The following is a 24079-nucleotide window of genomic DNA, read 5'->3' on the forward strand; positions in this document are numbered from 1 at the left end:
ACTGTTCTTCTCAATTTATTTTGATATTGTCACCCAAAATTATTTGTTTTGCTTTATTTCTTGTTTCAAGATCTGAAAGAATAACTGTTAGATATGTCTCAAAGTATGAAGGTAAAAAACAGAAAATGTTTAAAAGAAAACCTTATTAAACATTTCTGTATTGATAAATTCATAAGTAGCTGTCCTTGCTCAGTTGCCAAGTCACTGTCTTTTGAAGACAAGGTAAAATACTATCTACCGAATCATCATAATGAGAGGTGCAGGCTGTCTTGCCTTCATGCCTCCCCATAAAGACACTTGCTATCCACTTGCTCTCTGTTCCCTTCTAAACATCTGTCAGCATAGCCCTTTACAGGGATACTGGTATGTGGATTGATTTTACAGATATGAAAAATTTCACTTATGAATTTCCCTGGGCAACCAATCCTTCACAGTTGCCACATTATTACAACTGGGTAAATAGACTTAAATACATCAACTAAGTCCACAAAAACAACAATGAAGCTGTCTCCAACCTCTGCCCTCCCCGATTCTCCCTCAGACCTCACCTCCTACTGGTCTCTCCCTTGTCCACTCCACTCCTTGCTCTCACTTTGCCAGGCAAACTCCTGGAATCAGGACCTGTTTCTTTATAGGTCTGTGTGCCAGGGAGACTTTTCACTCCATACTTCCTTCTGGCCTCTGCTCAAATACCACCATCTCAACGAAGGCCTTCTGTTCTTTATTTTTCTCAATAACACTTACTATCATCCAACATACCACACGCTTTATTTTTTCTTGTTCCATAGCTTTATTTATAATAACTAAACAACTAAAATCAACTTAGATGCTCAAAAATAGGAGAGCTGGTAAGTCCACTAAGACACTGACCCCTGGAATACTGCTGAGCAATACAAATGAAGAAATGTTGGGTACGCACAATTGTAGTAGTTTTCTATTGGCACCATAACAACTTGTTACCAACTTGGCTGCTTAAATTTATCACATAGTTCTTTTTATATGTATTTTATTTATTTTTTACTTTTATTTTATTATTTTAGCACTTTGACTTGTTAGCAGGGTAGCCTCCATTGATGAATTTTGAATCTGGTGATATCGTATAGTTTTAGTCACTAAACTACTATGCAACCACCCTTTTCTACCTATCTACATAGCATAAAAATAATCATTAATGGATGCCACGGCTATCCACATGCATTCATTTTCACAATGAGAGAAGTGTGTCCAGGTAGCCTAAGAAAAAAGGTATCAGATTTTTGTGTTATTTTTTCACGGGAGAAATGTGATCCCTCATCTAGGGCCCTCGAAGCCACTTTCAGTATGTCTTTGTTTTGCATTATGTTATCCAAATCTGTGCCAAGTACTTAGTAGGCCTCATTCAAGTAAATTACTATCTCTGATTATGATGAAATAGATCTAATGCACTGATTAGAGTCTCTTCCTAAACTGCCTGCCAAGCTTCTTGCTGAGTTTCTCTTGTTAATATTCTCCTTTACCTTTGATGGCTCCTTCCTAATTGGGCATCATTTAGATTTAGTAATGATGCTTCATATTATGGTGGCAATCTTTTCCCAAGTAACATAAATGGAAATATTCAACTAGAAAAAAAAAAAGAGAGAGAGAGCACTCATTTGTTGAAACTCAAGTGTACATCTGCATTCTATATTCCCAGGTCCAGTTGATCAGATGATGTTCATAAAAATCAAGTAGTAGCCTCCTTTAATGAAATATTTTATTGTTTACAATAATAATCAACAGAGATGTACAGAGCACTATTACAGTTTTTTTCAGCAAATGATCTGCATCTGCCATTCTGTAGACACAGCTAAAGTTAGCCATTATATCTGTTCCAGTGAATTCAACTAAATCATCATAACAAGCATGGTTATTGTGCTAAAAGACATTAACAGTCACCATTTTTCATTTCCATCAGGGGGTAAAAACTGTTCTATCTTTCCTTCTAATAGATGGAAATTGAACTAAAACTGGAAATAGCTCCAAATGGCAATGCTAATAGTAAACATGACATCTAAATAATTATCCTAAAATAAATAAATGGAGGAAGATATAAAAAGCCCTCTTCTTCATTTTGTTTCCTAGAACAGAAAAGAGTTACGAAACTTTATATCTTTTAAAATAAATTCAGGTTCAGATCAAAACAACAATTGGACTGGTTCTCCAGACTCTGTTACAAGTTCAAATCAACAACCCTGTTCCTAACACAGTGGTTTGTTTCTACTTCAAGAAGAACTTTATTACTCATCTATCTGTGAGAGAAAAAGACAACAATCAGTGAACTTGCAGAACTTCTCACCACTATATATCTATACCAATATCAAGTAAAACTAGAATTTATACTATTGATTATCATTTCAGTAAGTCCTACCAGTTGATCATATAAACCTAGTAAGCTTACCAGCATTTACTTAAAGAATAAAAGCAGATCAACCTTAAATTGCTCTTGAGTTAAATATAAGAATAATAATAATCTTCTATATTTTATATTGGTGCCTTGCATCACAAATCACTATCTTGTTATGATATATTATACTTATTGACAATAAGGATTTGAGTTTTTTGGTCTGGAATGACCTGACTGCAAAAAGGACTTTTTTTTCTAGTGGTTCTGTTTCCTTCACTTAATTCCAGGCATGGTGGCTGGCTGTGTAATTTATCCAGGAAAATATTTCTGGAAATACAGATATTAATATAAAGATACAGATATAGTCTACTTTCTGGAATATACACATTGCATGTGAAGCAATGAAATATGGAGATCGCTGGACAAATTCTACACAGACCAGTGTGTGAAGAAATCCACTGATAACCCTGGACTGTGTGGTGAGAATGAATCAAACTCAGTCAAGAGGCTGAAAGAACTGACTTTGGCTCTGCCATCCAAATTCTCTACATAGTTGCCTGGCTTTGTGACAAAAACTAAATGACTGGTGCAGGTCAAGTGGTTTGAGCTACAGTGCTACACTGACAAAGTCGAACAAAGAATAAAAGGAAAATTATTGAAGTAAAAAGTAAGGTATTGCCTCAATTATCTTCATGATTACCTCATATTTTAATTTCCATATATACACACAGAATCCTTTATCTAGATTCAAGTAATTCCTTTAAAAAATATGACTGTGGGCAATGTTGATTCAGATTTGGGGACTGTCTTAATGAGCAATTTGTGGAATCAGACACCAGTCAATCAACAAATATTGAGGCACACTGTGTGCTTATTCCCTATCTGGAAGACAACAGGGAACCAGAAGTATGTGGCATGACCTCATCCTTCATGTACATAAAAAGTAGCCAGGGAACTAGACCTGCAGCAAAGACAGGCAGTGTCACATGGTGATTAAATACACAGGTCCTAGTGCCCAACGACTGGGGTTTGAATCCCAACTCTGACATTTACTTCTGATGCCTTAGATCAGTCCCTGTCTGTCAAATCAGCATGACAACAATATCTATCTCTTGTTGTGTAGATTAAAAGATTGGATCAAAGAAGGTACACCGTTTATATTTGTTAATTGCATGAACAAATGAATAAAATTTTACACACAGTTATAAAGTACAGTGGTCCAAAATATAAGAATCCTTTTTTTTTTTTTTTGAGACAAGGTGTGTTCCTGATACCCAGGCTGGCGTGCCATGGCACCATCATAGCTCACTGCAGCCCTAAATGAGTAGCTGGGATTACAGTCTCCAGACACCATGCCTGGATTTGAATTCTAATTCAGACTCCACGACTAGCACCTTGTGTGAGCCTGAGCTAGTAATCAACTTCCCGGACTTTAATTTCCCCTACCTAAACACAAAGTTTTATTTAGCCCAGATGGTTTCAACACAATATTATGGCACTGGCTATCATTCTATAATTACACATTATTAGATAAATAGAGATGGGGGTATCAGTGAGGGCTGGAGTCATGGAAGTTTTCATTAAGGAAGTTAAGGTGATCTACCTAAGGGAAAAGGTGAGAAATAAATTTGCAGGGTCAGGGTCAGAAACAAACGTATGAGAAGACACTGAGAAAGAGTGGGACAGACTAGGGGAACCAACAAGACAATGTTCTGACCTATTTGAAGCCTTCACACAAGAAAGTAAAAGGAAGTGGGCTTTTATATGAAGGATGAGAACTATGTGGGTAGAGACTTGACAGAAAGTAAACGGGTTCCCTTGTAAGCCGATAAAAACTCAGACTTCCTAAACTTTTTCTGAGAAAGGGGAATGACAGCGTGAAAGCAGTGATTAAGGAAGATTAATGTGATAAAGTTATGTAGGAGAATTGGAGGAACATAGATAACAGATCCAATTACTCTTTCTAAAATTGACTATTAATGCTCAGAGAAAAAAAAATGCAATGGTTGCAATAGCTGCCTCAGAACAAGTTTTATTAGTCTACAGCTAAAACTCAAATTTTAACCATAGGTAGTATGTAAGGAATTTAGTAAATCATTTGACATAATTAAAAATTAAATACATATAGGTGTATGTATATGCACATAGGTATTTAGATTAAGTACCACATGGTACATGCAAATAATATATTTAAATACGATTGCTCTGTCTACATATCTCTCCTTAAAGATAAATATGGTGTGAATCAAGTGAAATCTTACAGATTAGAACCTAAAATTTCTGGATAACCCCAATCCCACCACATGATATTAAAGCCATGCATAATAAAATAATTTTTAAACACTTGCAAACTATCATTTAGCAAAAGAGAAAAGGAAGGCAGATGTTAGGGGTCAAAAACTGTACTATTCAATGAGCCTCACTTGTATTTCTCTACTATTCACATTAACAGCATAAGATTAAGCAATTCTTAGCAATTAGACAAATCTTAGCAATAGAAGCAGATGATTTATTTGCCCTTGGACACTCAGAAGAAAAAGATGTTTGGACAGTTTTCAACAGTGTGGCATTGTTTAATCTTCATGTTTTGAGAACAAAGTGAATTGAATTTGGAATCACAGAACTAATTTACAAACTCAATGAGTATTTTCTCCACACTATCATAAGCAAAGAGAAGTGAGAAGGGACACAAAAATATAGATACATTAAATACCAACTATATACTCAACACCATGCTGGACACAACTTAAATGTTATCTTTTATTTCTATTAAGAAAGCGCTGATATTTTCCTAGTTTTAATGATAAAAAATTTAAAGTTCAAAGTACTAAAGAAATGTATCTAAGGTCTGATAGCAACTAAATGACTGAGCCATTCAAACCAATTGTGCCTAAACTTTTGTTTATACCTCTATGGAATAACAGGGGAAAATTTTACTCTCCTGCTTGAAACAACCAAAATATAAAATATGTAAAATAGGTTTTCAAAATATATAAAACAAAATATTCAAAACACTTAACATTATACAATGAGGAACAGCGAGAAAAAATGTTTCCTGAGAAGCAGGAAACAAACAAGTGAGCCCTGCAATTTCCCCCAATTCAGTCATTGAGAGGGTTTCCCAGCTCCCATACAAGAATATGGAACCCAGGTGAAGCCCAGAAGACCCCCTAAGTTGAGGAGACAGTGCTGAGAGTCTGAAGAAATGAAGGCAGCCAGAATTTGCAGGACAAATTCCTAAAGAGGAGAGAACTGCACATGGAGAGAACTCCTTAAAGATCTACAGAAGATGTCCTTCAGTGTTCAGCTGAGTACAAGTAACACATGTATGTGAGGAAATGACAGGGAAAGAATCACAGGCAATATCTAGCAATATCAGTGCCTGACACTCACAAAGGGTCAGCTATAGTACCTAGCAAACCTCAGAATTCAAGGGGCATAGGTAGAATACATAGGATGCTCTTGCCTCAGTAATGGAGAATCCATTACTACTCATTAAATCTTTAAAGCAAGACCTGAAAAGATCAAAATAATGTCAAGTAACTTAACTGCATCACAAGAACAAAGCTCAAGAATATCCATAGAAATAGAAAACTCTCCAGTAACCAACAAGGTATAATTCACTGTCTGACATAACAATAAAAGATTACTAAGCAGGAAAATAGGACTCACAATAAGAAAAAGAAGAAGAACGATCAATCATTCAAAACTGACCCAGAGCTGATACATTTTTTAGATTTAGTAGGCAAGCACATTGAAATGGTTGATAACTAAATTAAACCAAAAAGTGAAGTAGAGACATGGAAGATTTTTTTTAAAGGCCCAAATTGAACTTTCAGAGATAAAAACTACAACATTCAAGAAGAAAAATATACCAGTTGAGATTAATGACAGATTAGGCATTGCAGAAGGAAAGATAAGTGAACTTAAAGACATAACAATAGAAACTATCCAAAATGAGTCACAGAGTAAGCAGAGAATGAAAATAAAGAAAAGAAAAAGAAAGAAAAAAAAAAAGCAAAGAATTAATATTGTTAAAATATCCATACTACCCAAAGAAATTTATAGATTCCATGCAATCCTTATCAAAATCCCAATGGCATTCTTCACAAAAATGGGGGAAAAAATCTTAAAATTCATATGGTATCCCAAAGACCCCAAATAGCCAAAGCAGTTCTAAGAAAGAAAAAAACAACATTGAGCTGGGTGCAGTGGCTCACACCTATAACCCCAGTACTTTGAGAGGCTGAGGTGGGTGGATCGCTTGAGGTCAGGACCATTTTGGCCAACATGATGAAACCCCATCTCTACTAAAAATATAAAAATTAGCAGGGTGTGGTGGTGAGTGCCTGTAATCCCAGTTACTTGAGAGGCTGAGGCAGGAGAATCACTTGAACCCAGGAGGTGGAGGTTGCAGTGAGCCCAGATCACCCCACCGCACTCCAGCCTGGGCAGCAAAACAACAATCCACCCCCTCCCTAACGACAACAAAAAAAATTGGAGGCATCACACTTCCTTATTTTAAATTATATTACAAAGCCATAGGAATCAAAACAGCATGGTTCTGGCATAAAAGCAGAAATAAATCAGTGGAATAGAATAGAGAACCCATAAATAAATCCAAATATATATGGTCACCAACAGGACACAATAAGAAAAATTGTCTTTTTGATAAGTGGCAATGGGGAAACTGAATCCCCACATGCAAAAAATAAAATTGGACCCATATCTTACACCATACACAAATTCAACTCAAATAGACAAAAGGCCTAAATGTAAGACCTGAAACCATAAGACTCCTAGAAGAAAGCATAGGAGAAAACTCTTTGACATTGACCTTGGCAATGATTTTTTTGGATAACACATCAAAAGCGCAGGCTACCCTGGCCAGGTGAAGTCGCTGATGCCCGTAATCCCAGAACTTTGGGAGGTGGAGCCAGGCAAATTGCTTGAGCTTAGGAGTTCAAGATGAGCCCAGGGAACATGGCAAGATCCTGTATCTACCAAACAAAAAAAAAAAAAAAAAAAAAAAGGAAAAGAAAGCTGGGTGTGGTGTTCTGTGCAAAGGAAACAATCAGTAAAATGAAAAGCAACCTATGGATTAGAAAAAAAGAAACACTTGCAAGCCATATATCTGAAAAGGGGTTAATATCCAGAAGGTATAAAGAACTCATAGAACTCAATAGCATAAAACTACCATTTAAAAAAGACAAGAAATAACAAGTGTTGATGAGGGTATAAAGAAAAACGGAATCCTTGTACACTGTTGGTGGAAGTGGAGATTGGTTCAGCCATTATGGGAAACAGTATAGAGGTTCCTACATAAATTACAAATAGAACCATGATATGACCCAGCAATCCCTCTTCTGGGTACATATCCAAAGGAAATGAAATCATCACCTTGTGAAGATATCTGTATTCCCATGTTCATTACCTATTCAAAATAGCCAAACAACCTACATGTCCATCAATGGAAAAATGGGCAAAGAAACTGTGGGGCGTGTGTGTGTGTGTGTGTTTGTGTGTGCGTGTGTGTGTAAAATGGAATGTTATTCAACTTTTAAAAAGAAGATCTTGCCATTTGCCTCAATATGGTTGAATATAGAGGACATGTGCTAAGTGAAATAAGGCAGACAGAGAAAGATAAATATTGCATGATCTCATTACATGTGGAATCTAAGAAAAGAAAAGAAAAAGAAAAGTCAAATATACAAAAATAGGGAATAAAACAGCTGTTATCAGGGGCACAGGTTAGGGAAGAAATTGAGAGATGTAGGTCAAAGGATACAAAGTAGCAGATATGTAAGATGAGGGTCTAGAGATCTAATGTATAATATAAAGACTATAGTTGATAATGCAATATTCAGGATTTTTGCTAATTGAGTAAATTTTAGCTGCTCTTGCTACATATAGAAAATGGTTATGCAAGCTGAAATATATGTTAACTGGCTTTACTATAGTAACCATTTTACTATCTACACATATCCCATTACACCATGTTGTATACCTTAAATACACACAATACAATTTATTTTAAAAGAAAAAAGCAATAGTGAACTGGGAGACATTAGCAGTCTAATATACATGTGACTGGAGTTCTTGAACTGGAAATGAGGTAAGTCAGAAAAGTTGAAGAAATATTGAGCTAAAATTATTTCTATTTGATGAAAATTATAAATCCAAAAATTTAAGAAGTCCAATGAGCACAAAACATTAAAAAATCTGAGGAAAACTAAAGTGCATTGTAACCAAACACTTTAAACCAGTCATGAAAAAAAGTTTCACAAGCAGCAAGAATGAAAAACACCTTATGTGCAGAGGATCAAAAATAAGATGACAGCAGATTTCACATCATAAACAATCAAACAATGCAAGCAAGATAGAAAAGCAATCTCTTTAAAGTAATGGGGGCAAAGGGTCAAACTAGAACTATTCTCATTGAAAACAGCTTTTAAAAATCAAAGTAAAATCAAGACGTTTTAGAAATATTAAAGCTGAACAAATTCATCTCCAGCGGACTCATACTAAAAGAACTATAGAAGGCAGTCTTTCAAGCAGAAGGAAAATTATACCAGATGGAAATATACATCTACATGAAAGAATGAAGAACATAAGAAAAGGTAACTACATCATTAAATATATTGCTTTTTTCTTGTTATTTAAATGCTTTAAAAGAGAATTAACTGTTTAAATAAAAATATCAATGTAGGCTGCGTGCAGTGGCTCACACCTATAATCCCAGCACTTTGGGAGGCTGAGGTGGGTGGATCACTTGAGGTCAGGAGTTCAAGACCAGCCTGGCCAACATGGTGATCCTTGTCTCTATTTAAAAATACAAAAATTAGCCGGTTGTGGTGGCAGGTGCCTGTAATCCCAGCTACTCTCAAGGCTGAGGAAAGAGAATCACTTGAATCTAGGAGGGAGAGGCTGTAGTGAGCTGAAATTACTCCACTGCACTCCAGCCTAGGCAACAGAGTAAGAATCTATCTCAAAAATAAAAATAAACCATTGTAGTATCGGACTTATATGTAGAAATTAAATATTTGACAAAATAACATAAAATTGGAAGGAAATTAAATTTATTATTTTAAGATTCTTAAAACAACATACAAACTAGTATATTATCAGTTGAAGATAGTCTGCAACAATTTAAAGCTATATACTATAAACACTAAAGCAACCATTAATATAGCAAAATTAAAAAAGGACAACAAATGAGATAAAATGTAATTTTAAGAAATATACAAATAATTCCAAAAAGACAGGATAATAGTAAAACAGAATGAACAGAAGAAACACTTATAAAACAAACACCAAGCTGAGAGACTTAAACCTAATCACACAATAATCACATTAAATGTAAATGGTCCAAATACCCCCATTAAAAAGGAGAGACTGTCAAATAGATAATGAAAAAATTCAAGACCTAACTACAAAAAACACACTTGGAATATAAAGCCACAGATATGGTAAAAGTAAAAGAATGACAAAAGATAGCACATGTGAATACAAATAAAAATAAGCCATAGTGGCTATATTCATATCAGACAAAGTAAATTTCAGAGTACAGAATATTACCAGTAATAAAGATGATTATTTCATAGTGATAAAGGGGTCAACTCATGAAAAAGACATAATCCTAAACCTAATTACATAGTTCAAAATAAATGCAGCAAAAACTGGAAGGAGAAATAAACAGATCTCCAATTATTGTCAGAGATTTCAATCCTCTTTCTCAATAAATGGCAGACTAATTAGATAGGAATCAGTAAGGGTATAGAAAATTTGAACAGTATCAATCAGTTTGACCCAGACCCTTCACCCAAAAACAGCTTCCTGTGAAGTGCACACTGGACATTTACCAAGATGGAACATACTCTGGATCACAAGTAAGTATCAACAAATTTGAAAGCATTCAGATCACACAAAGTATATTCTCTGAATAAAAAGAATTAAAATGGAAATCAATTAAAATTTTTAAAAAATAAATCTGATAACTACCATTCTACTCTCTACTTCTAAGAGATCAACATTTTTAGGTTCCACATACATACAATTTTATCTGTCAAGTTTTTAAAATAAAAATAAGTAAATCTGGCAGTTCTATTAAAAAATAAATCAATAACATAAAAATACCTGAAAAATTCCTCCAAATAATCGGACAGTAAATAACATACTTTTAAAAATAAAGAAGAGTTACTGAAAAGCATTTGCAACTGAATGAAATTTTTTAAAGAACAAGTTAAATGTATGTGATGCCACTAAAGTAGCATCGATGAAGAAATTTATAGCACTAAATGCCTATAATGGAAAAGAAATTTCTTAAATCAGTTATCTCAACTTCAGACTTAAGAAACTAGAAAAAGAAGAGCAAATAAAATCCAAAGCCACTAGAATAAATGATATAATTTTTAAAGAGCAGAAATCAATGAAAACAAAGTAGAAAACAACAAAACAAAAATGTTATTATTTGAATAAATGAATAAAATCGAAAGTCTTTGTTCAGATTGATCAAGAAAAAAAGAGTGAAGATACTAACCTTTTATGTTAGATTGGATATTTAGTTAAAATTTTTCTCAGAAAATTTGGAACTAGATGGATTCACTGATGAATTCTACTAAACGTCTAAGGAAAAATATACCATTCTATGCAAATTCTTCCAGAAAATTTAAAACGGAGGAAAATGTTCCATCTCATTATTGGAGGCCATTATCATGCTATTACCAAATCCAGACAAAGCTATTATCAGAATAGGAAACTACTGGCCAACATCCTTCATTAACACGGATGTAAAAATTCTAAACAATATTTTAGCAAATCAAATCTAATAATGTATAAAAAAGATGAGGCATCATGACAAAGTGACATTTATACCAAGAATGTCAGATTGGTTTAACATTTTCAAATAACTGATGTAATTCACTATACTAACAATCAAAAAAAGAAAGAAAAAGAAAAACCATATGATCATTTCAATAGACATACAAACAAAGTACTTGACAAAATCCCGTATCCATTTCTGATAAAGTATCAACAAACCTCAACTTGATAAAGGGCATTTACAAAGAACCTACAACAAACATTATATTTATAATATTTATTAGTGAAAGACTGAAAACTTTTCTCCAAACATCAGAAACAAGACAGAGATAGATATCTGCTACTACCACTTTTATTCAACATTGTACTGGAATTTCTATCCAGAGAGAGAGAAAGAAAGAAAAAGGCATAAGAAACAAGTAAAACTGTATTTCCAAAAAACATGGTTCCCAAAGGTATAACTGGAAATCTGATAATATCTACCAAGAGAAAATAATCTACAGAATTTATCACTGAATTTAGGAATGTCTCAGGATACAAAATCAAAATACAAAAATCAATTGTATTTCTCTGTATTATTGATAAACAATCAGAATTTAAAACTTCAAAATAACATTATTTGCAATAGCATCGGAAACAATAAAGTGAGGAGAGATAAATTTGACAAAACATGGAAGTTCTGTACACTGAAAACGTCAAAATGTCACTGAAAGAAGCCCTAAATAAATAGATACACCATCTTCTTGAGTCAAATGACTAAATATTGCTAAGACATCAAGTCTAAAAAGCGATCTACAAATATTATGAATTTTCATTTATAATCCCAGCAAGGTTTTTTGGTAGAAAATGACAAACTGATTCTTAATTTATAGAAAAATAAAAGGACCTAGAATAGCCAAAAACACCTTTGAAAAAGAGCAAATTTAGAGAGTTAACATTACCTGATGTCAAAGCTCATTATGAATCTGCGTGTGTGGTCTTGGCATAAAGATGAATTCATCATTGGTACAGAATATAGATCCCCAAAATACACACACACACACACATATACATGTGTGTGTGTATATATATATGTGTATATATGTGTATGTGTATATATATATATATATGAAACTTGTTTTTAACAAAATTGCAAAGGCATTTCTGTGGAAATAGAATAATCTTTTCAAAAAATCAGAAAATAATTAGATATCCATATGCAAAAAAAAGCCAACATCAATCCATACTTCAACATTATATACAAAATTTACCCCAAAATAGATCATAGACCTAAATGCAAAACCTAAAATTACAAAACTTCCAGGAAAAATAGGTATCGGCACAAACTTACTGGCTGCAATACCTTAGTACAATCCATGACAGAGAAAATTGATAAACTGAACTTCATTGAAATTAAAATTTTCTGTCACAGTGCCTTCAGATGATAGTTAATGGAATGAAAAGGAAAACCACAGGTTGTGATAAAGTATTTGCAAGTCACATATCTGTTAAAAGACTTATACCCAGAACATATAAAGAACTCTCAAAACTCAGTAATAAGAAAAAAAAAAATCCAACAGAAGTATGAAATTACAGACAAAAGACCTAAACAGACATTTCCCCCAAAGAAGATAAATGATGGCAAATAAGCACATAAAAAGAGGTTCAATCTCATTAGTCATTGTAGAAATGTACCACAATGAGGTACTATTACACATCTGTTAGAGTGACTGATTTTTTTTTAATTGACCATGCCAGGCAGGGAAAAGTAGTGAAAAATCTGGAACTTTCATACACTACTGATGAAAATAGAAAATGCCACAAACTTTGGAAAACAGATTAGCAATATCTTTAAAATTAAACACATACCCATCATATAATCCAGCCATTCCTCTCCTAGGTATTTACCCAAGAAAAATGAAAGCGTAAGTCCACATAAATACTTGTACATAAAGGTTCCTAACATCTTTATTTGTAACAGTCAAAACCTTAAATGACCAAATGTCCATCAACAAATTGGTAAACAAGATAAGGCACATCCATATAATGGAATACTATTTAGCAATAAAATGGAATGAACAATGTTGGTACACACTCTATATGGATGATTCCATTTACATAACTTTCTAAAAAAGCAAACTAATACAGAGTGAGAAAGAGTAAATGACTGGTTGCTTAGATAGGAGAACACAAAATAACACAAAAGAACACAAGGTAACTTTTGATTATATAATCTTCATTATTTTGCATATGGTGATGTTTTTACAAGTGTCTATAAGTTCGAAAATTTATCAAACTGTATAACTTAAATATATGCAGCTTAATGTATATCAGTTATATCTCAACAAACCTTTTTTTTTTTTAAGTAATCAGACTTCAAATACCAATCTTTTCTCCACTGTCCTCCCACATCTGACATGCAAGTATTCAATTAAATGAGTATTTATTGACCCTACTATGTTTCAGATCCTGCAATTGGCATTAAGAATACAAAGAAAATAAGTGAGCTTTTGGAAAGCCTATTTTTAAAAAATAAATTTATATGTAGATAAAATGGTAAGCACTGCTAATTCCCTTTTCTGGTTCCACTTTATGTCTCTGTCCTTGTTTCTTTCTTATGCTATATGATTATATTTTCTATATTCTTGGATTCTCTTTGAATTATTTCTGAAACAAGATGAGATATAAGTAAATATAAGTAATTATTCAAATGGCTAAAACATGAGATTTGTCCTTGATAAATTTGCAGCAAAGAACAGTCTGGCTTTCTCTTCAGGTACTTTGCATCCTAGTGGAGAGAGTAGACATGTACACTAATAATCATGCTGCAAGATTTGTTAATACCATGAAGATATTAATACATTTAATATGTAAATGTGTACAAATTTTATAGGAGGGAGCACTGGAATGTGCAGAGAAACATGATTCTATGAAACTTAATTTACAGAGAAGAGAGAACTTTCCATTGGATTTTGAAGGTTCTGCAGATTTTCAATGGGCAGAGGTGGAAGAACAGTCTGAGCAGAGAGAACATCATAAACAAAGGAATGAAAAGTCAGAAAAGTCAGCATATGTTCTTAGGCTAAAGAATAGTTTAATCAGGTGAGATAGACACCCAACACTAGCACTAGCCTTGTGGCATTGGGGATTATTTAACCTCTTTAGTTTCCAGTGCCTTTAACTATGAAGTGGGAATAGTTACACTATTACATCTACCTAAAGAGCTTCTTAAAAGGCCTAAAAAAGAAGTGATGAACCTAAACCACTTAGCATTGTGCACAGACCAAATGCTTACAAAACCAGTAGCAGTTATTATTAGCATGAGGTTAGAATCCAAGGGAGAAAAAGGAAGAGAAAAACTTATCTCGGGCATATTTTTAAAGTGACAAGTTGTTACCCCTAGTAGCTTCATGAATGCATACATTCAATTATACAATGACATCATTCTTTCTAAAACAAAGTTCTGACTTCACCTGGTCTGCTAAAAGAAAAAAAAAAAGTATTAATGTGAGGGGTGGGAAGGGGAAGCACAGATGGCAATTTCATGCTTGAGAATTCAATCCTTCTCATTTGGGTTGAAAAGATAAACAGACCTTATGGATCTCTTCCTCTATTAGTTTGTCTTTGGCTATAAAACTATATATATATATAAATCTCATCATAATTTACAATTGCATAATTCTAAATAATTCTTTTTCTTTAAGTTTCATAGATTCATGTTTCTTAAAAGGATCATCTTTTCCAGCATCACATTTTTAGGCCAATAATAGAATAAACAAAAATTCCTTGAAAAAACCTACCAACAAACAAATAAAAGCTCATTTGCAACTTGCTGCATACTACACTGTGATTTCATTTACAAGAGTCTCAGGCAAAGAAGATCACCGTAACTCTCAAAACGGTTGTGTCACTGACAATTAAACATAAGTTAAGAATGGCCGCAACAAAAACCTGAATAGACATTCACATGTCTGGTATGATGAAGTATAATCCAGCCTGAAGGGAAGGAGATTGAGTAGATCAGAAAAAGTAACAAGATTTATTTGCTCTAAGACTAACTATATGACTAGTAAGGCAGTGGTATACTGTTTAAGATTTACATGTTTGCAAAACTAGGAGTTATCATAATCATATTAATTTTCCTTCATTTTTCTCTCCCAGTTCCACCCTTGCATTTCTATCCCCAGTCTATATGATCTCTGGAAACACTGTTGATCAAATATGCTAAGAGTGCCCATCCAGAGACCAGTAGTTCTTGCTCAAGCAATTTTTTTCTTATAAGAACAATGAATGACATAAATTCTTTTTAATTCATGAACAGAGGCATTCGATCTTAAATATGATAAATTTTATAGATGTAGATAAAATGCTTGAAAATTTATAGCTATTGAGAGGCCAGCAAACATGTAAAAAGAAAGTATATTAATAAACTAGCAAACTGATTATCATGATTAGGTTTTAAAAATCTAGAATATTCCACAAGAAAACAAGGAATGGGGTTCTAAACATAAGCAAAGCCTTGCTTCCAATGACATTCTTTTTTCCAACATGGAACACCTATACAGATAGATAAGATAGACATGCAGATATTTATCCTATCCAGGAAGTTTAAGAAATGCCTCTGGGACTTTCCATATTGGCAGATAAGCTGAGAGCTTGAAAAATTTAGTGGGGAGAAGAAAATTCCTATAACCCCTTTAACGCAGGATCTATTTCAGTAAAGACTTGAAAAGTTAGAGAGATACAGGTTTCATTCCACTTTTTATAAATACATATATTCCAAACAGAAGAGGTACATAGCATTTAATTTGTACCAGAAACACATACAATCATTTTACAAGTACTATCATTTATTTGAATCTTTCAGACAACCTTAAAATGAAGTTCCCATTATTACCTCCAATTAACAGATGAGAAAACCAAGATACAGAAAGGTTGAAAAAAAAAAAAAAAACTTGTCCAAGCTCACATGGCTATTAAATGGCAGAACTGAGTTTTGAACCCAGACTATTTGTCTGCAAAATCCGTATTTGTAATCACTTCATTGTTGCCTATTTTTCTTTAGAAGAGCTTCTGATTGGAGATAAGGTTTAATCTTTGAACACTTCTGCCTGTTCTACAGAACCCCAAAAGAAATTTTATTCATACAGTAGAGATTATTCTACATGCAAAATCAATATTCCTATGGGAAAATTTCCCTAGCAACTAGTTTAAAATGCGTTTTTAGGCGAGGTGTGGTGGCTCACACCTATAATCCCAGCACCTGGGGAGGCCAAGGCGGGCAGATCACCTGAGGTCAGGAGTTTGAGACCAGCTGGCCAACATGGTGAAACCCCATGTCTACTAAAAATACAAAAATTAGCCTAGCATGGTATTGCATGCCTGTAATCCCAGCTACTCTGGAGGCCGAGACAGGAGAATTGCTTGAGCCTGGGAGGTGGAGGTTGCAGTGAGCCAAGATCATGCCACTGCACTCCAGCCTGGGCAACAGAGTGAGACTATGTCCAAAGAAAAAAAAAAGGGGGGGTCTTTTTTTAAATTACTAATCACTTCAGAATGACTGCTTAAGGGGACACCTCCCTTTAGGAGAGACAGAGAGGTGATAAACAAGTATGTGAGCTCATCGATTTTATAAACATTTCTGGGAGGCAGGTGGTATGCTTGCTTTTCAGGTGAAAACAGCATGGAGCCATTCAGGGACTACTCCATGGCACACAGATTCTTTAGCGACAGATCCTTCACAAGGCACTATGAGCACAGCATAACCTTATGTGGCAGCTGTGAAGTCTTCTCCTCATCTATCCTATTACAGAAAAAGGAAACCTGGTACAGTCTATGACTCTTCACAAATGAGACTTCCTGCAGTAGAGGAATCATAAACGACAAGGCCCATGAGCAACAAGAAAGAAGAAAAATAAGCTTTCTTAAAAAAAGCAGGCCCAGACAGCACAATGACTGTAGACTAGATAGTGCTCAATGTAATTGGCTCCTTCTTCTTGAAAAGGTCAAAGCCATCTTCAAAATGACTGCCCTATTCAGGTTTTTCATAATAGATTGGAAAATATGACTCAGACAAACACCCAGGAAGGCTTGGTTCCTAATTTGTCAGGTTTTTGAATGGATAATTTTTAAACTTCCTACAAGAAAATACTCTAGCATTTCCCAAAGTGGTTTCCTTTTTCTCTTTCTACCCAAGAGAACAATATAAGCTTGAGAAACCATGTTGTGTGTGCATGCCTGCAGATTTGTGTAGTGATTCCCTACTTTTCAGACATCAAAAACCCACTAAAAACAAAAGCCAACCAGAATGGAGCACATAAGATTCCATTCAAATATCACTGCACCCTGAGGTGAAGGTGAAGCTTAGCAGTCCTTCCTAATTGCTGTCTTTGTACTAATACCCCTAACTGAATGAACATCCAAAGAATGGTGCTTACTCAGGATTTCACTTCAGATTTTTGCACTGAGGTATCCACATAAAGCATGAGTAGTGTTTATTGCCCTAGGCTTACCATTTCTAATTGTATTGTTTTGCTGTTCCGCTTGGTTCAGTTAGCTCATGCGTTAATTGTGTAATGGCATAGAGAATAAAATATAAAAAACATGTTTGTTTAAGCAGTGGCATCCTGGCTGCCTTCTTTAAATATCACCAAGGCTAGCAGTCAGTTGGAATGAGTAGCAAACATCATTTGATTTCCAGCAAGGTGAGGGGTGCCTTCTCCCAGTTTCATTTATCCTGCTTTCATCGTTACAGAGCAAACCCTGGAATGCTGTCATCCTTTTCATCTTCAGTTCCCATCAGAGTATTGGCTTCACTTTGACTGTAGAAGATTTAGTTGAAGCAATATTCAAAAGTGTAGAACTTGTCAAGCTACCTATCCAGCGAGAAGTCTTGAAATAAATGGCAAGGCTCTTAATAATGTGGCCACTAAATAGTTGTTCAGCCTCAACATTAGCCATGCTTTCTTCTCCCTAAACTCATCCCAACCTCAAATAAATACATAATCATTATTCTATCTAGAAAAAATTATATGATCTCTTTGATTCCCTGTGCCTTCTGTAGCCATAATATATTTGCACATGCCATTTGTATTGGTAATGATAGGCTAACTGACATAACAAATAACCTCAACATTTTGTCACTTAATGCATTAAGGCTTATTTCTCACTCAAGTCACTATCCAATTCAAGTAAGCAGTGGTTCTCTCTCCTCTACTCAGTCATCGAAAGAATCCAAGCCCCTTCCATTCAGTATTTCCAGTATCCTCTAGGACAGTCCTCAGTCAGAATTCCACGAAAGACTTAACCTGTAATTTCCATAGAAATGTACTGCATGTGAGGAATTAGCCATCTCCTACACATCTATAATGATGCTAGCTGAGTACTAGCCTTGCATGAATTGAGAAAATAGTCATTAAATCATTTTCCATAGAGCTTATTTCTCTATGAACCCTTTGAGGAAGGCTGCTCCAGGGCATGGTCTTCAACACTGGCTGCATATTAGAATTACCCAGGAGCTAAAGCTAAGAGCCACTAATCTGAGAGCTCAGCATTTTTAGTTAAATCAACTGCCTGCATCCCAAAGAAAGAAGATAAAGAGGGTAAAAAAGAATGCATGGAAAATCATCCGGGAGGTCTTCATGTGGATTCAGCATGGAGATGGTATAAATCACTCTGCTCACATTCCATCGGCCTGAACAGTCACATGGCCCCATATAACTGCAACCTGGCAGGAAATGTAGTTTCCTCTCATGTACCAGAAGGAAAAGGAAGTGGAACTTCCTCTAGCAGTATCTGCCATACTCTTCCCTTTACCTGAAGAGACATTGCCTTTCCCTTCCCCCGCCTCTCTCCAATTGTTCCTCTTGGTTAGGTCCTCTTGTCCTCTGAAACAGTAGTTACCTGCTCTAGAAAACCTTCTCTCTCCATCCTCCAAAGCTCCTGGGGTACACCTTTATCAGTGCACCTATCACACAAAACGATTTTGGTTAGTTTCTCTGTCTCCTCTGGCTCCAACTGTGTATTCCTAGTTCCTGTTGATGCTAAAGATACACAATAGGTCCCCCATATGTTTCAAAAATTAACGAATGAAAGTGCCAAAATGTACTTTGCATACATATATACCACAGTTAAAGACTTAATATTATCCCTATGTCTTAGATTTAAGAAACTTAGAAGCCTCCGAAGTAAAAGACGTATTCAACACCACAAGATAAAAGAGATAAACAGGAATAGTCTTATACTTGAATAAATACTCTATTGCTTAATTGTTCCTATCTTTTACTCTTTCTGTTCAATCTTAAAACTAGGGTGACAAATTTATAGGGAAGCACACTATGCTCTCCCTTATAGGTCTCCAAAAGCTTTTCTTGCTGAAAACAGCATACAAAATGCTTTCCCTCTTCAAAGCCCAATGCAACACTGGAAAAGCAATGGAGAAGAAAGTACTCAGTATCTTTTCCCCACTAAAAGTTGTACTGCAATGCTTGAACACAATTGGAGGATCCCTAGGTTTATCAAAAGTATCTGCCATTTCTAAAAGAATATAAGTTTATTACTTACATCAGATATAACCAAAAATAATCAAGGTTCATCATGTCTTATATGGGATTCTGAAGTTCCTTCCTTCCTTCCTCCCTCCCTCCCTTCCTTCCTCTCTTCCTTCCTCCCTCCCTTCTTTCCTCCCTCCCTCCCATCCTTCCTTCCTTCCTTCCTCTCTTCCTTCCTTCCTCCCTTCTTTCCTCCCTTCCTTCCTTCCTCTCTCCCTTCCTCCCTCCCTTCTTTCCTTCCTTCCTCCCTTCCTCTCTTCCTTCCTCCCGTCTTTCTTTCCTTCCTTCCTCCCTTCCTTCCTCCCTCCCTTCTTTCCTTCCTTCCTTCTTATCTTCCTTCCTCCCTCCCTTCTTTCCTTACTTCTTTCCTTCCTCCTTCCCTCCCTCCCTTCCTCCCTCCTTCCCTCCCTTCCTTCCTTCCTTCCTTCCTTCCTTCCTTCCTTCCTTCCTTCAACAGCTAAAATGAAATCACCTGTAGGAAGTGGCTAACACTGTTATGTATTTCTCAGTTTCCAAATTCAGAAATCCTATGGAGTTTCTGTTTCAGTAAAAAGGTTCCTATTAAAATAAATAAATTAAAACAAAGTAAATATTAATCCAAAATACAGAAGCAAACATTCTAAAGATCAGGAAAAGAGGACAAAATATTTTAAAAATACATTATTCGAATGCTTACTGACTGTTGCTTTCCCACAACCATCATTTGTTTGGAAACTTGTAAGTATGGGTAGCTAAAAAAAAAAAAATGCTTTTTCTTAAATTAGATATGAGAGGTGGCAAAATTCCCAAAATCAAACAAAACCTTTTCTATATTAAAAGTGTCAAGTTTGAAACCAAGCTTTGAACATGGAAAGATGGAAAGATAAATTAATTCACTTAGAGCAAACTTCTTCTAAGAAAAATAACATGCTGGAGATTTATAGACTCCTAAATGGCCATTTCCAAGCATACTAATGGTTCAAATATGTAAGTCAAAGGGTTATCAATTAAATATCTTATAAAATATACATCGATTTAGAATTGCCTAGGAAGATAAAAGATTTTGACTTGTAGACAAAATATAAACTATTTGATACCTTAAAATAGGCTTCATCCAGGCACAGTGGCTCATGCCTGTAATCCCAACCCTTTGGGAGGCCGAGGCAGGTGGATCACTTGAGGCCAGGAGTTCGAGACCAGCTTGGCCAGCATGATGAAATCACACACCTACTAAAAATACAAAAATTAGCTGGGCATGGTGGCGTGCCTGTGAATCCCAGCTACTCAAGGGGCTGAGACCCAAGAATCACTTGAACCTGGCAGGTGGAGGCTACAGTGAGCTGAGACCATGCCACTGCACTCCAGCCTGGGTGACAGAGCAAGACACAATTCAAAAGAAAAGAAAAGAAAAATTGGCCTCAAAATTTCCAATATGTTGCATCTAGAAATAGAAACTTGTCTACATAAAGAAACACAAAAGGATTAAGGCACTGCCATACTGTGGTGGTAAAGGTGGGTCACAGATATGCAATAGGAATACCCAAACCAGGATCAGATCACAAATCAATACCAGAAAAGCAGTGGAAAAAGTCAGATTCTGGCCTGTAAGAAAGAGGAAAGAAGCAAAGTAAAGGTCTAGAATTAAGGTCAGGATTTAAAAAAAAAAAAAAAAAAGAACTGAGTAAAAAGGATTTCAGAATTCAAAATCAAGTAAATGGAGTAATAGGAACCAAATTTAGACAATTCCAAAAGTGAACAGGTTAGCAAAAAATGGCATGAGGAGGAAATAGCTATTCTACAACAGCACCAACCCAAATCTTACTCTATTGGGGACATTATGAAAGAGACATTATACACCTTCTTGAAGGAATTGTGGAACATTTAAAGGTGTAGTCCTGGCATCTAACATCAATAATTTTAGATTTTTAATTTATGGTAGTAGGAAAATTCATAACTTAATTCATGGGTCACAAAATGAGCTAAAATTAGTAATCATGAAAATTGATTGATTTTCAATTTTCAATTAAATGAGGATAACCTACCTCATTTAATTGTTGAGTTAGATATGGTATGTATATATTGGCACTCAGCACTTTTTCCCACCTTCTTCTATTGTTTCTCATTTTATTACAGACACTGGAAAGTTTAAAAGTATATTCCCAGAATTTCTTTGCAACTAACAAAACATATTAGGTTTACAAAGTAGATTTCACCAATTAAAAGCACTCCCCTGAAATCTGGAAAGCAGAGGTAAATGGAGATCACATACCTGTGGCTTTCAGCATATTTTCTGATGACAAGCAAGGCTATGAAGAAGTCAATGCCCACAGCTTTATAGATATTGATAAGGAATTGGAGAAATAGCACCTGGGCTCAGTTTCCCAATCCTCAGGCAGTTATAGATGTAGCAGTGGGAGTGGTGGCAACAGAGGTTATGACAAGCTCCCAAATCCTAAATTTTAGTGAGCTATTAACACATGGTTCCAGTGGCAACCTCTTGACTCCCACATTCTCATATGTGGCAGAGGCAGCAACTCTCTTAGGAAGCCAATTGAATAGTTCTGTTTTCAGAGGATAGCCTCAAGGTCCAGCCTGGTGCTTGCTTTTTAGCTCTTCCAACAATTTCATAAGCACATAATTAACCTGTATTAAATATCTTACTGTTTAAAATACCTGAAGTGGTTTTAAAGAATTGAATGTTAATTGATATAAACTTCAATATAATCCTGTGGATTATATTATTATACCTTCTTTTTTTTTCCGACGAGAAAACTAAGGCCCTGAAAAGTTAAGTAAAAAGTAAATGGAAACAGAGGCTACAGACTGAGAGGATCTAAATGCAAAACATGTATCTGATAAAAGAGTTGTATCTAAAACATATTTTTAAAAAAATTTAAATCCCAATATGGAAACAAGCCAATTTTAAAATGGGCAAATTTCTGAAGCGGACAACTTATGAAAGATATACACATGGCATATGAACCCATAAAAAGATGTTCGACATCATGTGTTACCTTTTTCATCAATTGACAGTCTAATCATAAAATTCATGTGGAAATGTAGGGGCCCAAAGTAGCCAAAACACAGGGACTACTAGACATGTCCAGGCAATATGCATCCCCTCCTTTCAGCTCCTAGAACAGCAGAATGGTCTCCAGAATCACCCTGACACTGTAGATGACATATTCAGCCTGGATAGCCACCAGGTTTATTTAGTATTGCCCTGTTACCTTGCTGAAGAGCCAAGTAACCACCCTTATCTCACAGTGGGCCATTGCCTCTACTACCCTGGACCACTGAGATGCCAACTGTACTGTCATGAGTTTCCCACCATCCATACAGGGGTAACCAATGATCATGGCGAAGACTTTGATTTACAGAAAGATCTGATTGGGCAGGTGATGAACCAGCTTAGACAGTAACTTGTCAGCCAGTTGCTCCACACATGCTGCTTTTGTCTCCTCCCCAACGTACCCTACCAGATGTAGCCAAAGTGCTCTAGGAGGTCATGCAGGTTGAAAGTCCAATATTTTTGTCAATGGTTAGATAATTCCTTGAAAGGATTGCCAAAGGAGACAACCATGGGAGCCCGGCACCATGACACACAAACAACTTACAGACTTCCGTGAGCAAGTCACTAGTGCTGAGGAATGTAAGCAATTTGCTGGACCTTGCAAGACTTCACCAGGTTGTTTCAACAGCTCACACTCCTGCACTGTTCCTGTCTTTTAAATTAGAATATAGGAAGAAAACAAAAAATCAGACTGTGTCCCACAATCAGAAACCTCCAATGTGACAGAGAGGGCTTCACCACCAGCAGTGTGTACGAACAGGCACAGAGAGACTCCAGCTTTCTGAGGCCATCCTGAGGAGATCCTGTTTGGGGGTGTGAGGGAAAATCAGGGCAGTTTAAAAAGAGATGACTACAGCCTGCCCAGTGTGGCAGGAGGGGAGCTGGTTTCCTGGTAAAGTTGTTTCTAAAAGGAAAAATAATTTTAAGAAACTTTTTTTAAAAGGGCCTGGCACAGAGGCTCATGCCTGTAATCAAAGCACTTTGGGAGGCCAAGGCAGATGGATCACTTGAGGTCAGGAGTTCGAGACCAGCCTGGCCAACATGGTGAAACCCCATGTCTACTAAAAATACAAAAATTAGGTGGGCATGGTGGCACGCACCTGTGATCCCAGCTACTTGGGAGGCTGAGGCAGGAGAATTGCTTGAGCCCAGGAGGCAAAGGTTGCAGTGAACTGAGATTACAGATTACAGCATTGCACTCCAGTCTGGGTGATAAGAACAAGACTGCGTCTAGGAAGGAAGGAAGGAAGGAAGGAGAAAGAGAAAGAGAAAGGAAGGAAGGAAGGAAGGAAGGAAGGAAGGAAGGAAGGAAGGAAG

General features: G+C 35.7%; 1 pseudogene; it reads left to right on the plus strand.

Moving 5' to 3' along the window:
- Positions 1–23421, plus strand: part of LOC111543165 — a 185078-nt pseudogene extending 161657 nt beyond the window's left edge.
- The last annotated feature ends 658 nt before the right edge of the window (positions 23422–24079 follow it).

This window comes from Piliocolobus tephrosceles, chromosome 5, assembly GCF_002776525.5.
Source record: "Piliocolobus tephrosceles isolate RC106 chromosome 5, ASM277652v3, whole genome shotgun sequence".
NCBI lineage: Eukaryota > Metazoa > Chordata > Mammalia > Primates > Cercopithecidae > Piliocolobus > Piliocolobus tephrosceles.